The sequence below is a fragment of the Ambystoma mexicanum genome, chromosome 1q (genome assembly GCF_040938575.1).
Source record: "Ambystoma mexicanum isolate Mex_15411 chromosome 1q, UKY_AmexF1_1, whole genome shotgun sequence".
In the NCBI taxonomy this organism is placed as follows: Eukaryota; Metazoa; Chordata; class Amphibia; order Caudata; family Ambystomatidae; genus Ambystoma; species Ambystoma mexicanum.
This window is the reverse complement of record NC_090922.1, coordinates 1031841293-1031854698: the sequence shown is the minus strand read 5'-3', so window position 1 is coordinate 1031854698 and position 13406 is coordinate 1031841293. Positions and strand designations below refer to the sequence as shown.

Sequence of the window (13406 nt, the reverse complement as noted above, 5' to 3'; positions counted from 1 at the left end):
TCATATGCAGTACCCTTTGGGAACACCACACACAATTAAGACTACAAGTGACAGTACAAATTCACCTTTGGTACTAGCCTGTACTACACAGTAAAGTGGTAGCGATAGCTGAGCAGCCAGACTTATCTTAAGAGTAAAGTGAGCAGTATCAATAGTTACACAAAGGACAGCAATTACTATGGTTCAAACAATCACTGACTCAAGGTTTCTGAGTAAAAGAATATACATTTATTTACACATCAGTTGTAAAACAATTCACTAAAGTAAAGCAGCAGTAAAATCACACTCTTAATATACTACACACCACCCAATAGATTCTGGACAAGTTAAGCTCAAAATGAAGTGTGAGCAAAATGGCACTCCAGTAATTTAAAAGGGAGGGAAAGACAAGGTTAGACAAAAATTGAGTAGTACCAACAAGTAAGCAGGGCAATCTAGAAAAGGCTACTACGGTGAGGAAATCAAATCAAGAGGCCTGAGCCAAAGTCAATGTACCAGGGTCTTTGCAGAGGATCACACAATTCAGAGTAGTTTGCGGTTAAGTCTTTGCCAAGAGTTCGGAACGAAGTTGGTCGGAAGAAAAGTTACTTTAAAGAATAGAGAAGGACAAGCCCTCGGATTGGCAAAAGATTTAAAACACTTTCACCGCGGTCAGATGGAACGAACAACCGGGTTCGAACAGTACCTTAAATGAAGAAGAAGGCTGTAGCTGAGGCAGACGTTCCTGGCAGGTCTTGCAGGCTCACGGTTCATGAAGTGACTGTCGGACTAACACGAAGTAGGAAGACTGGAGGATCCTGCACTGCCAAGGGAAGAAACTAGCAGCAGAGCAAAGCAACAAATAAAAGGTGCCCTCCTTAAAACCCAAGCAGGGTCCCGTCCTCCTAGCTACCCGGTTCACTGTAGCTGTGCACAGCAAATTCGACCAGAGGAGGGAGGCCTGGCTTGCAGTTTGGCGTACTGGTTGGTCCCACCAGCTTAAGGGGAGAAGATTCCTTGCAGATCTTCCCTGTCGTCGAAGTTTGGAGATTCGGACCCGCAGCAGGGCTTCACCGGGAGGTTCAGTCCTGGTAGAGGTCCTCTTCTGTTAGCTTCTCTTCGGTTCTCTCAATCCAGTGCTGACTCTGCCTTCTCAGTCCCAGAGACCTGCATTTTATGCAGTTTTCCACCATTCACACAGCCTGGCTGTCAATCACACAGCAGGGTGGCTGTCCTGGCGGGACAGTCACCACAGCCAATCATACAGAGCCCAACATGGGTCTCCAAGGAGATCCCGTGCAGGGAGTCTCAAACCCCTCCTTCACATCCTGTCCCCCTCAGAAATTCAGGCGCCTAAGGAGGGCTTCTGTGTAGAAGCCCGCCAAAGGACGGCGAACAAAGGAACCAAACCTGGTTTGACGCGCAGAGTAAAACACAAGAAAGACCTTTACAAAAAGAAATGGCGAATAAACACAGCCGGAACCAAATAAAAGTAAATTGGGTCCAGCAGATTTAAGTTTGAGGCTACTAACTTAGCCTGAAACAGTACCAAGGCAATTTAAATAGACTGCGGTAGGAAAAATAAGGTAGATACCACTGCCACCAGCCAAATCTTAAAGAAAGGGGAACGAAATAATGTTCCATGAGAGACAGACAAAAAGGGATAACTATTAACCCTTTCCAGAACTCTATGTAAGATAGTATGTACTGGGTCTGTGAATTTAAAAAGACTAATAAAGTCAATGACAACTTTACATGTTCTGGGAGACAGTAGTCAGTCCCAGAAAATGGAGTTTAAGGTGGGAAGTCTGAAAAAGACAACCGTGTGTCACTGCACTAAAGGTTCTGTGTGACACACAGTAAAAAGATGATGCCTGTGGAGTAGGTGAAGCTTCACAGTCTATGAACACAAAAATGTTAAACACACACAGCAAAACACATGTGAGTGGGAAAAAAGGCTCACACTCTTACCAGGTAAAAAGAAATCCTAGAAATCCAGCAAAGGGACTCAGTAGGTAAAGGAAATTAGCCATTCTGGAGAATTCTCCCTAACACTTGCTCCCCCCAGAATAAGGGACAGGAGGATTTAATCCGCTCCTGGATGAATCTCTTCACTCTAGTTGGTTATAAACATCCTAGAGAGACCATCAGCATTTTGGTGGTGACATCCTGACCTGTGCTCAATGGTGAAATCAAACCCTTGCAGGCAGATTGACCATCTTAGAAGTTTTGGGTTCTCCCCTTTCATTTGCATTAACCATCTCAATGGTTGGTTGGTCTGAATCACAAAAGTAGATCCATACAAGTATGGTCTAAACTTCTTCAGAGACCACACAATGGCAAAACACTCACGCTCTATGGTTGCCCACCTTGTTTCTAGTTCCTTCAGTTTCCTACTGATAAAACAAATGGGGTGCTCCCTACCTTTCTCATCCTGTTGACTAAGGACTGCACCTATACCTGTATTGGATGCATCTGTCTGCACAATGAAGGGTTGGTGGTAATCAGGAGCTCTTAGGACTGGAGCTTGACAAAGGGCTTTCTTCAGGTTTTCAAAGGCTTGAGTGCACTCCTCATTCAATATAACCTTTTCAGGGAATTCTGGAGAGGAGATTACATTCAAAGGAGAAGCCATGGACCCATAGTTCTCAAAGAAGTTCCTGTAGTACCCAGTGAGACCTAGGAAGGCTCTCACACGGGTTTGAGGAGTAGGGGTGGCCCAGTTTTGTACAGCTTGTACTTTGCTGGGCAATGGCCTTATTTCATCTCCTCCTACATCATGACCAAGGTAGACCACTTTGCTCTGACCAATTTGACATTTGTTTGCCTTTATGGTCAGATGGGCCTGCTCAAGAGCCTGCCAAACATATCCTAAGTGATCAACATGTTCTTTGGAAGTAGGGCTGAACACTGCAATGTCATCCAAGTATGCTATGCAGACGTCCTCCATCCCATTCAGAACTTGATTGACCAGCCTTTGGAATGTAGCAGGTGTATTCTTTAATCCAAAAGGCATGACCTTAAACTGGTAGTGGCCTGCTGGGGTTGAGAATGCAGTTTTCTCCTTGGCATGGTCTGTCAGGGCTATTTGCCAATAGCCTGACGTCAGATCAAATGTACTGAGGTACTTGGCTGCACCAAGTTTATCCACCAGTTCATCTGTCCTTGGCAAAGGAAGGGCATCAGTCTTAGTGACTTCATTTAGAGCTCTATAGTCCACACAGAATCTCAACTCCTTGGATCCTGCCTTTGGTGCTAGTACAACTGGACTAGACCATGGACTTGTAGAGGGCTCTATAACCCAGAGATCAAGCATCTTGTTGACCTCTCCTTTGATGTGGGATCTCACATGTTCTGACATTCTGTAACCTCTGCCTTTCACAGGTAAACTGTAACCAGTGAGAACATCATTCTGGCCCCAAGGGGTCAAGCCTGGTGAAAGTGAAAACAGGGAGCTTAACTGATCTAACAGAACCTTGCACTCCTCCTGTTGTTCAGATGTCAGATTAGAAGAGAGATTGACTCCTTCTATGTTTTCATCCAAAGGTTATTGTCACATTAGGAAGGACTGCCGTATGGCGTGCACCCTTGGTTTTTGTTTTTTTGGAGTGGATATCAGCTGCTGATGATCCCTCCTGTATTACAACATGTTCCTGTCTCTCCTTTTTGTTTTTTTGCAGTTCTACTTGACTGAGAACTTGCCCTACAGGTCCATACACATTTCCCAGGATGTACATTCGGGAACAAGTGGCCAGTTTCAAGGTTGAGATATTGGTAAATTTGATAATTTAATTATTTAACCATGTTTTCTCCCATTATTTAGTAAGGAGGTGTTTTTCCGGACAGTGTTCTATGGGGGCGGGGAGGGGGTTATCCTGTTCGTCAATCACAGATCAGTATGTTTTAATCATTATGCCCTCTGTTTTCTTGATTTGATTTAGTTTTTCAGGTCGATACACAATGTATCCTCTGTGTTGTTTTGATTATGTATTTACTGTTTATTATTTGTTTTTCCCTCTTTTTTGTTTGGTTCTTTTAGGTAAAATTATGGATTCAGTTTGCATAATTCTGTATTCCTTTATGTATTATTGCCTTATTGCTACATTAAAACCGTCAAGTGGCAAATATTCCAACGGGAGTGCGCCGCCCTGAAGAAGATGGGCATCAACCATGAAACAGCTTAGATGCTCCGCACCATCGAAACTACTTCCTGTGTATATGTCAGACCTAGTGTATATAGTAGATCATGACAGTACAGTAGTCGACGTATGGCACCCCTTTTTCTAATTAGGAACTACTATTGCCTTGTCCGTATATTTTTGTGGTTTTCTCTACATTGTTAAATGTGGCCATAGCCTCTGACCACCAGCCGGGTGACCCTCTTCAGCCGACTTGAGGTTCAGACAGCTTGGCAACATGAAGTTAATACTGACTGAATTTTCAGTCTGGTTTTATATTGGCACTTTGTTTCACTATGCACTTTATTTTACAACAATATGCCGCTATTTAGAGATGAACTCGTAACAAAATTTAAAATTTAATATGTATGTTTTAAACAAATGAAATTTAAATAAAATATTCATGTTTTTCAATTATTGTTTGGTTTATATGGCCTGATCTGTGATTCCGAATTTCGGGGGCCCCCTCTCTCCCCAACCCATTGCCGGTCACCACTTTAACTTGAATTTTGTTTCCGCTGACACACTCTCTGTTCACCTCATCCAAAGGTTGGCCTCTGAGTAGGTCAGGTAGAGGTTCACTCTCCTCCTCCTCTTGAGCTGAAGCTAGAAGCAAAGTTCCCACTTCTGGTCTTGAGACATATGCCTTTAAACGGTTGGTATGAAAGACTCTGGGAGCCTCCTTAGGTCTGTCTAAGTCCACCAAATAGGTCACCTCTCCAAGTTTGCCCACAAGCTTGAAGGGTCCTATCCATTTGTGCTACAAGGCCCTCTGCCGTGTTGGTACCATAACTAGTACAAGCTGGTCTTGAGTAAACTCAACCATGCTGGCCTTCTGGTCATGCAAATGTTTGACCAGAGCCTGACCTGCTTTTAAGTTATCACTAGCTTCTGCCATCATGTGTGACATTCTCCTCCGGAGACCTATCACATAGTCAGTCACTCTGTCTGTCTTGGGGGAAGGAGCACTCTCCAACCCTTCCTTAATCAGGGCCAATGGACCGCTGACTGGATGGCCATAGAGAAGTTCAAAGGGACTGTAACCAACTCCCTCCTGAGACACTTCTATATAAGCAAAGAGAAGTCATGGCAGTAGAAGTTCCCACTTTCTTTTAAGGGGTTCCTCTAAAGCAGGGTTGTCCAACATACGGCCCGCGGGCCACAATGCGGCCCTCCAAGCCATTTTATGTGGCCCGCGAGGCCGTATGTTGAACAACTCTTGAGTAAAAAAAAAAAATTTTAAAAAGTGTGCCTGTGCGTGAAACTACTAAGCCACGACGTGTTCATTTGTTTATTTATGCAGAAATGAATAAATTCATCAACCCTGCTGGCACATCAAAACGCTGGGCGCTTCTGCCAGCTGCGACCAGGGAGGCTGCAAAAGGAGCACCAGCGTACTGGTGCCTGCAGAAAATGGAATCTCATAAGGCCAGAGGGGGTGAGGAAACTACTGCAGCCTGGAGGGCCCGCACAGATGTCTGACTTTACCCAACCCCTCCGACACCTCTGCGTACCACTGCTGAAATGCTCCAGAGCCTTCCTAAAATCAACGTGGGCTTCATTTGGAAGCAGGAACACACGGGGCCACAACACATTGGGAGATAAGCGGCCGCAGGCAGAAACTGCAAACAATTGATGCCGCCAGGAGCATTGTGTGTTGGAACAGCAGAGGGAAAGCAGGCGTGACCCCTCGACACGGCAGGTCGTAAATTATACGACAACCACATTTTAAAGCGCATAGCCATCTGAAAAGAAGAAAGGGGAATACCGTGTGTACACAGCAAAATGAAACCTCACTGGAACACCAGTTGCACGGCGGGCATACCCCATAGAGTTCTCTTGCGCCTGAGCCAGCACAAAGGGTGACTGAAAGACCCTACCCTTTTGGACATACTACGGTTGAGCAGCAAACTACACTTAATTATGGCAGATGGGGGAAAAATTTATAGAAATAAACACACGCATGCGGAACAAACGCATTTTCTGTATCAGCTCAGGCATAATTGGAAGCAGGACGACACAGAGCTGAAAACATTGGGCGCAGGTTGGTGCACAGTTCATAACAGAGATTTGAATAAGAATAACAATGTGACCAACACATTTTTTGAACAAAACGCGGAGGAAGAATGCTGCCCCGACTCAAACCACAAGCGGCGGGGAAAAGGAACACCAAGGGCTAGCGCACAATATGTTACCCTAGTAGTGCCCCAATAACACACTGCAACCTGCAAATGGGCCTCAGTGGACCACCTGCCAATGTTTCTGTAAGTTGCTTATGAAGGTTACACATATTTTATTCAGATCCACATGGGGGGTGGGGTGGGAGCTTGACATATCGCAGATGGGAGCCCCAGTCCCTTTGCCAATTCAGTCCTACACCTTGCTGTGATGTATGATATGATAGGTTATTTATAACGTGCTTAATACCCAGCAGCAGTGATCCCAATCATAAAAGTGAAACAGGCAAGCCCAACAGGTATAACTTATTTTCACTCTTTTGGTAGCGCAGTCTGAGGGCAGCCTATACCCTTAAGGAGAGGTGTGAGCTGATACAGTTGCAACACAAAAAACAATAGTACTGTGTTCCCAAAATACCTTAGTTCTTGTCTTTCGGATCTCAGCAGAGCCAGGCTTTTCAGCATCAGACCAGAAGTATGGGTGCCTTTGCGCTGGGCTGGGGTCAAATCGGAGAGCAGCAGCGATGGGCCCCAATGATGCAGTTCTGTTTGGCAGTGGTGCTGATTTGCGGGTAGAAAATGCTGGGAACAGTAGGCCGTGTCAAGTGAATGGCACTGGAAGACTCAGTGACCTCTGGGCCCGGACAAGGGAATGCTTGCCTTTGGCGCTGTGCAGGCTCGGCTGACACAATACGGCATATGGTTACGGCAAAGATGTCAAAGCTTCAGCATTGTCATTGAGCAGAACTCTGAGATCCAGGGGTGGTGGAGCGTCGAGGTCCAGGATGATTATGATGGTGTCAATGGGGCCAGCGCTGAGCAGCTCCGCTCAGGAGGGCCATGGGCCCGTGTGGGGCCGACAGGCCAGTGGGCAGACTGCAACAGGCCTGCTCGAGCCATCCTGCTATTTATACAAATTTCGGGCCGAGCAGGGCCTGATGGGAGAAAGGAACTGCGCTACAATCTGCTCTTCTGCTGGGCACTGCCTGCTGGAGCTTCCCCCTACACGCGGGACAGGCAGCTCTGCAGATGCTCAGAGCTTCTGGGGGGTGGGGGGTTGGGGCTGGGTCAGGGCCTGCCTTCTCACCCTCGCTTAGCGGGGCTTCCCAGAACTGACCCAACCCTGCCCTCTTTCATGCAACTCATACTTGGCAGGGGAGAATCTGATCTCAAGGGCAGATGTCCCAGGGTGCGGCTTACCCATTGCACATCGGATTTGCTGACCCCTGCTATGTTCCCAAATGCAGGATACACGCCTGCATTATTTCTGGTAGTGGGGGACTGCGTTCGCGGTCTCCCCCCGATTTATTGGTGAAAGAAAAGGTAAAGTGTGCACTAGGCCTGCTAGGTTGCATACTTTAAGATTGTGCTCACATTGCGTTTCTTCAATTAGGTTCACCTTTGGGTGATCGCTTTTCCACATTTTATCTGTTGAATTGAATTATGCTTCTTTCATTACCACAGAAGTAATGTGTATTACAGAGATAAGCTGCCATATGTATTGGGCACACTGCACATGCTCAGGCAGCATCAATCATGCTTTGTACAGGACAATGCTGGCCTAAATTGGGAACAGCCAGCATAGACAAGTTGCTACAGAGGCATATTTTGGGTACAACAAGCATGACAATGTGTTACATCAGTGACAGTGCTGTCTTACACTGTGGACACAGTGATCATTAAAATGTGTTGTGTTGTAAAATGTTCTTTTCTGCTGTTGGTGACATGGAATTTTCATGTTCCCCTTTAGAACTGATTGTAAACTTATGGCTTTTTGGTCACCTTTTCTGCTGTAAAATTCACCATTTCAACCCCATATTTGAAAAAAAATTCCCCAAACCCTCCCTAGATCCTTGTAGCTACCTCGCTACGCTCGGTCGCCCCCACCATTTCTGAAAAATATTAACAGATAAACACTGAAAGAAATCACAAGCAACTAACCTTTGATCACTGCCCATGACACCAAAAGCTACCTTTGGGACTGCATGGCTATCACTGCCTGTGATGCTATTGTGTCAAAGGTCACACAATATCGCTTTTTAATATACTGCTTTGGTTGAGGTTGTTGACTTTTGGCTCACCGGCCCACTGGGTGACAAAAAGTTAATACTTCGGCCCCACATTCAAAAAGGTTGGACAATCCTGCTCTAAAGCATCTTTCCTGCTCTTCATAGTACGATTAAACCTCTCTACCAGTCAATTTGTCTGTGGATGGTAGGCTGTAGAGAACTTGTAAGTGACACCACAGTTTTTCCATATGGCTTGCATGTAGTGGGACTTAAAATTGGATCCCCTGCCGGATATCACTTCCTTAGGAAAGCCTACTCTGGTAAAAATACCAAGTAGAGCCTTAGCCACAGCCTGGGCCGTAACAGTCCTCATAGGTATTGCTTCAGGGTACATAGTAGCATGGTCTACTACAACCAGGATAAACCTGTTCCCTGAAGATGTGGGAGGGTCAAGGGGACCAACAATGTTGATGCCCACCCTCTCGAAAGGAACTCCCACCACTAGGAGAGGCACCAGGGGTGCCATATTCTTGGCTCCACTCTTGCCAGAGGTTTGGCAACTGTGAGAGTTCCTACAGAATTCGTCAACTTCTGAACCCATCTTAGGCCAGTAGAAGTATAGGGAGAGCCTTTCCTTGGTCTTTTTGAAACTCAAATGACCAGCCAAAGGTATCTCATGGGCCAACTATAGGAGTTGGAGTCTGTTTGCTAGGGGCACTACAAGTTGTTTGCAGTCCCCAGGGATAGACTCCGTCGGTTCACTGTAGAAGAGGCCATCTTCCCAGTGCAACCTATGCTTCTCAGGCTCCTGCCCATCGAGCTGAGAAGCTGCCTGTAGGCGAAGACCTTCAAGAGTAGGACACTCTCTTTGTCCTCTGCTGAAGTCTGCACTGTTGGGTCCACCTTCTGTCAGTAAAGACTGCAGCTCAGGATGGTCAACAGGGTCCAGATCTCCAACTAAAACAATGTCTTCTTCCAGATGTGACTCTTCAGAAACTGGATCTACCACACAGGGTTGTACCTCACACTCAGCCTCAGCAGGCGGAGGAGTCACAGGTGTGATGTTGGACAACCGTGGGGATGTCCTAGTTGGTAGCACAGCGGTGCTGTCTGTCTTTTTCTTGGAGGTCCTTGGTTTCCCCTTTTCCTCTTTCTTTCCAGAAATAGCAGTGAGCAACTCCTGTGGACTGAGAGTGATAGTTTCCTTTACCAACTCCTCTGGAGAGCCTCTCAAGGTCCTCTCCCTTGCAGGCCTAATGAGCTCCTGTTTCTTTTTACTGGGAGGCCTATGGGTACTAGACACAACTCCAAGAGTTTTCAGGTCATTACCCAACAGGACTCTCCCAGGCACTGCACACTAACAGGTATCTTGACAGTCATGTCATTGCACTGGATAAGAGCTGGTAACTGCGGAAGCATTTGCACAGGGCCTCCAGCTAACTTGGTGAGGCGTTTGGGTGCCTTAGCAACATCCTCCACCTTAACAAATGATTCATCAACCACAGATATGCTGGCTACAGTGTCTCTGATGGCAGGAGTATCCTGGCCATTCACAAGAACACTATCTTTATCGTACTCTTTAGCATTATCTGGGATGGAATTATAGACATCTAAATTCTGTTGTTCCCACAAACCCAGGGACACTAAAGAAACACTAGCTGAGACTCTCATGGGTTCATCAGCCAGTAGGTGAAGGTTTCCACTTGCCATAGGTACTTCTTCCTCTGGGGAGAAGGCTAAGGAGACCGTGTGGACCCCTGAAGGTTTACCCTTACATCTGGGACCCCCTTTCACAAGGTCAGCTGCCCCACAAACATAACATTTCCCAAATGTTTTGATGAATGGGGGCTTTTTCTGACCTCCATCTGGTTTGGGACCAGATGGTACACTAGCCTGATTCGGTTTCCCTTGTGGCTTACCCTTATTGTTTTGTTTGGGGCCCTCTTTAGGATTGGAAGTATTAGAATTCTCTTTGTTATCTTTCTTTGGCTGCTTTCCCTCATCCTTCTTCTGAGTTGCCCCAGAATCCTGTGAGTAGCCCTGTTGGCAACCCACAAGTCAGCAGCCTTGGCTAACTTCTTGGGATCTATCTCCTTAGAATCAGCCAAGTGCTGTCTGAGCTCAGGAGAGCAGGTATCATACATTGACTCCAACATAACAAGATTTCTCATACCTTCATAAGTTTTTACTCTGTAACCCTTAACCCAACCATCTAAGCTTTTCAAACATTCACATACCCAGGTAGCCCAAGGGGTACCATCATACTTTTTGAGGGTCCTAAACCTCTTAGGGTACTGGGAAGGGTTCTTCCCAAATCTAGCAATTAAAGCTAGCTTCACACACTCATAATCCATCCTATCCACCTCCCCCAACTCCATCACAACATCAGATGCAACAGCGGGTAGCCCAGAGAAGAGCCAAGGAAGCAACTGATTCCCTGTAATGTCTTGAATCCCAAGGTTATATTCAAACATTGCCAACCAATCCAAAATATCAAGCTTAGCCTCATACATAGCAACAATTTATTCAGGAAAACGGGGCCTCTTAGGACTGGAAGACCTACAAGACTCTGGGAGGGAAGCATTTTCCAAAGACAACATTTTCATTTCTAAGGCATGATTCAACTCCATTTCTCTGAGCTTAAGTTCTTGGTACTTTTGTTCAGTTTGAGCATGTATATGTTTAAATTCCAATTCAAGCCTCATATTTTCTAGAGCAATGAATTCAGGACTGAGTGTAGGACCTGTAGGGGTCCCAGTGGAAAAAGGTTGAGGTTGCTGAGCAGGCAGATGAGCAGTGAGGCCTACATTGTGAGACACATCTGCCTCATCTAACTCATCAATTGATACATTATCATCCTCATCATTTTCCACATTTGCTGAGGGGTTAGGTATTTCAGACCCACCCTCCAGACTTTGTTTCTCTAACAACCTTTGAATCAATTCTAAATGTTTGCCTTTAACAGAGAGATTCCTATCTCTACACAGATTTTTCAGATAATCCACAGTGTAACCAAGGGGGGTCTCCTGACTGTAGCTTTTCCTATCAGACATGATTAATATTGCTTTTTAGTGATATTTAGCCTTGTGGTTAGTTGATCCGAGGTAATAGCAGCACTCTAAGTGTAATCACTATACTTGATCCTCACTGCTGTACACCAGTGTTAGGCAGAATCATATGCAGTCCCTTTGGGAACCACAGATATGCTGAATACACAAATAAAACTACAAGTTACAGTAAAGAATTTCACCTTTGGTATAATCCTGTACTACACAGTAAAGTGGTAGCGATGGCTGAGCAGCCAGAGTTATCTCAAGAGTAAAGTGAGCAGTATCAATAGTTACACAAAGGACAGCAATTACTATGGTTCAAACAAACACTGACTCAAGGTTTCTGAGTATAAGAATATACATTTATTTACACATCAGTTGTAAAACAATTCACTAAAGTAAAGCAGTAGAAACATCACACTCTTAATATACTAGCCCCCACCCAATAGATTCTGAACAAGTTAAACTCAAAATGAAGTGTGAGCAAAATGGCACTCCAGTAATTTAAAATGGAGGGAAAGACAACGTTAGACAAACATGGAGCAGCACCAACAAGTATGTAAGCACGGAAATCTAGAAAAGACTACTACGGTGAGGAAATCAAATCAAGGGGCCTGAGCCAAAGTCAATGGACCAGGGTCTTTGCAGAGGATCACACAGTTCAGAGTAGTTTGCGGTTAAGTCTTTGCCAAGAGTTCAAAAAGTTACTTTAAAGAATAGAGAAGGACAAGCCTTCGGATTGCCGAAAGATTTCAAACACTGTCACCGTGGTCGGACGGAACGAACAACCGGGTTAGAACAGTACCTTAAATAAAGAAGAAGGCTGTAGCTGAGGCAAAAGTTCCTGGCAGGTCCTGCAGGCTCATGGTTCCTGAAGCGACTGTTAGACTGACACAAAGTAGGAAGACTGGAGGGTCCTGCACTGCCCAGGGAAGAAACCAGCAGCAGAGCAAAGCAACAAATAAAAGGAGCGCTCCTTAAAACCCAGGCAGGGTCTGGTCCTCCTGGCTATCCGGTTCACTGTAGCTGTGCACAGCAAATTCGACCAGAGGAGGGAGGCCTGGCTTGCAGTTTGGCAAACTGGTTGGTCCCACCAGCTCAAGGGGTGAAGATTCCTTGCAGATCTTCCCTGTCGTTGAAGTTTGGAGATTCGGACCCGCAGCAGGGCTTCAGCAGGAGATTCAGTCGTGGCGAGGTCCTCTTCTGTCAGCTTCTCTTCGGTTCTCTCGATCCAGTGGCGACTCTGCCTTCTCAGTCCCAGAGACCTGCTTTCTTATGCAGTTTTCCCTCATTCACACAGCCTGGCTGCCAATCACACAGCAGGGTAGCTGTCCTGGTGGGACAGTCACCACAGCCAGTCACACAGAGAGAGGCATGGGTCTCCAAGGAGACCCTGTGCAGGGAGTCTCCAACCCCTCTATCACATCCTGTCTCCCTCAGACATTCAGGCGCCTAAGGAGGGCTTCTGTGTAGAAGCCCACCAAAGGACGGTGAACAAAGGAACCAGACCTGGTTTGGCACGCAGTGTAAAACACAAGAAAGACCTTTACAAAAAGAAATGGCTAATAAACACAGCCGGAACCAAATAAAAGTAAATGGGGTCCAGCAGATTTAAGTTCGAGGCTACTAACTTAGCCTAAAACAGTACCAAGGCTATTTAAATAGACAGCAGTAGGAAAAATAGGGTAGATACCACTGCCACCAGCCAAATATTAAAGAAAGGGGAACGAAATAATGTTCAATGAGAGACAGACAAAAAGGGATAACTATTAGCCCTTTCCAGAACTCTATGTAAGATAGTTTGTACTGGGTCTGTGAATTTAAAAAGACTAATAAAGTCAATGGCAACTTTGCATGTTCTGGGAGACAGTAGTCAGTATCAGAAAATGGAGTTTAAAGTGTAAGTCTGAAAAAGGCAACCCTGTGTCACTGCACTAAAGGTGCTGTGTAACACACAGTAAAAAGATGATGCATATGGAGTAGGTGAAGCTCCACAGGCTATGAACACAAAAA

At 45.7% G+C, this 13406-nt stretch overlaps 1 protein-coding gene and 1 non-coding gene across 2 annotated transcripts in view; one reads left to right on the top strand and one right to left on the bottom strand.

Moving 5' to 3' along the window:
- The window catches only part of LOC138559946 (atrial natriuretic peptide receptor 1-like), a 556750-nt gene that overhangs the window by 195603 nt on the left and 347741 nt on the right, over positions 1–13406 (bottom strand). The window lies entirely within an intron of this gene.
- LOC138565552 (U1 spliceosomal RNA) lies at positions 7475–7636 on the top strand. Its single transcript, XR_011301394.1, has one exon. It is a non-coding gene; the product is annotated as a U1 spliceosomal RNA (small nuclear RNA).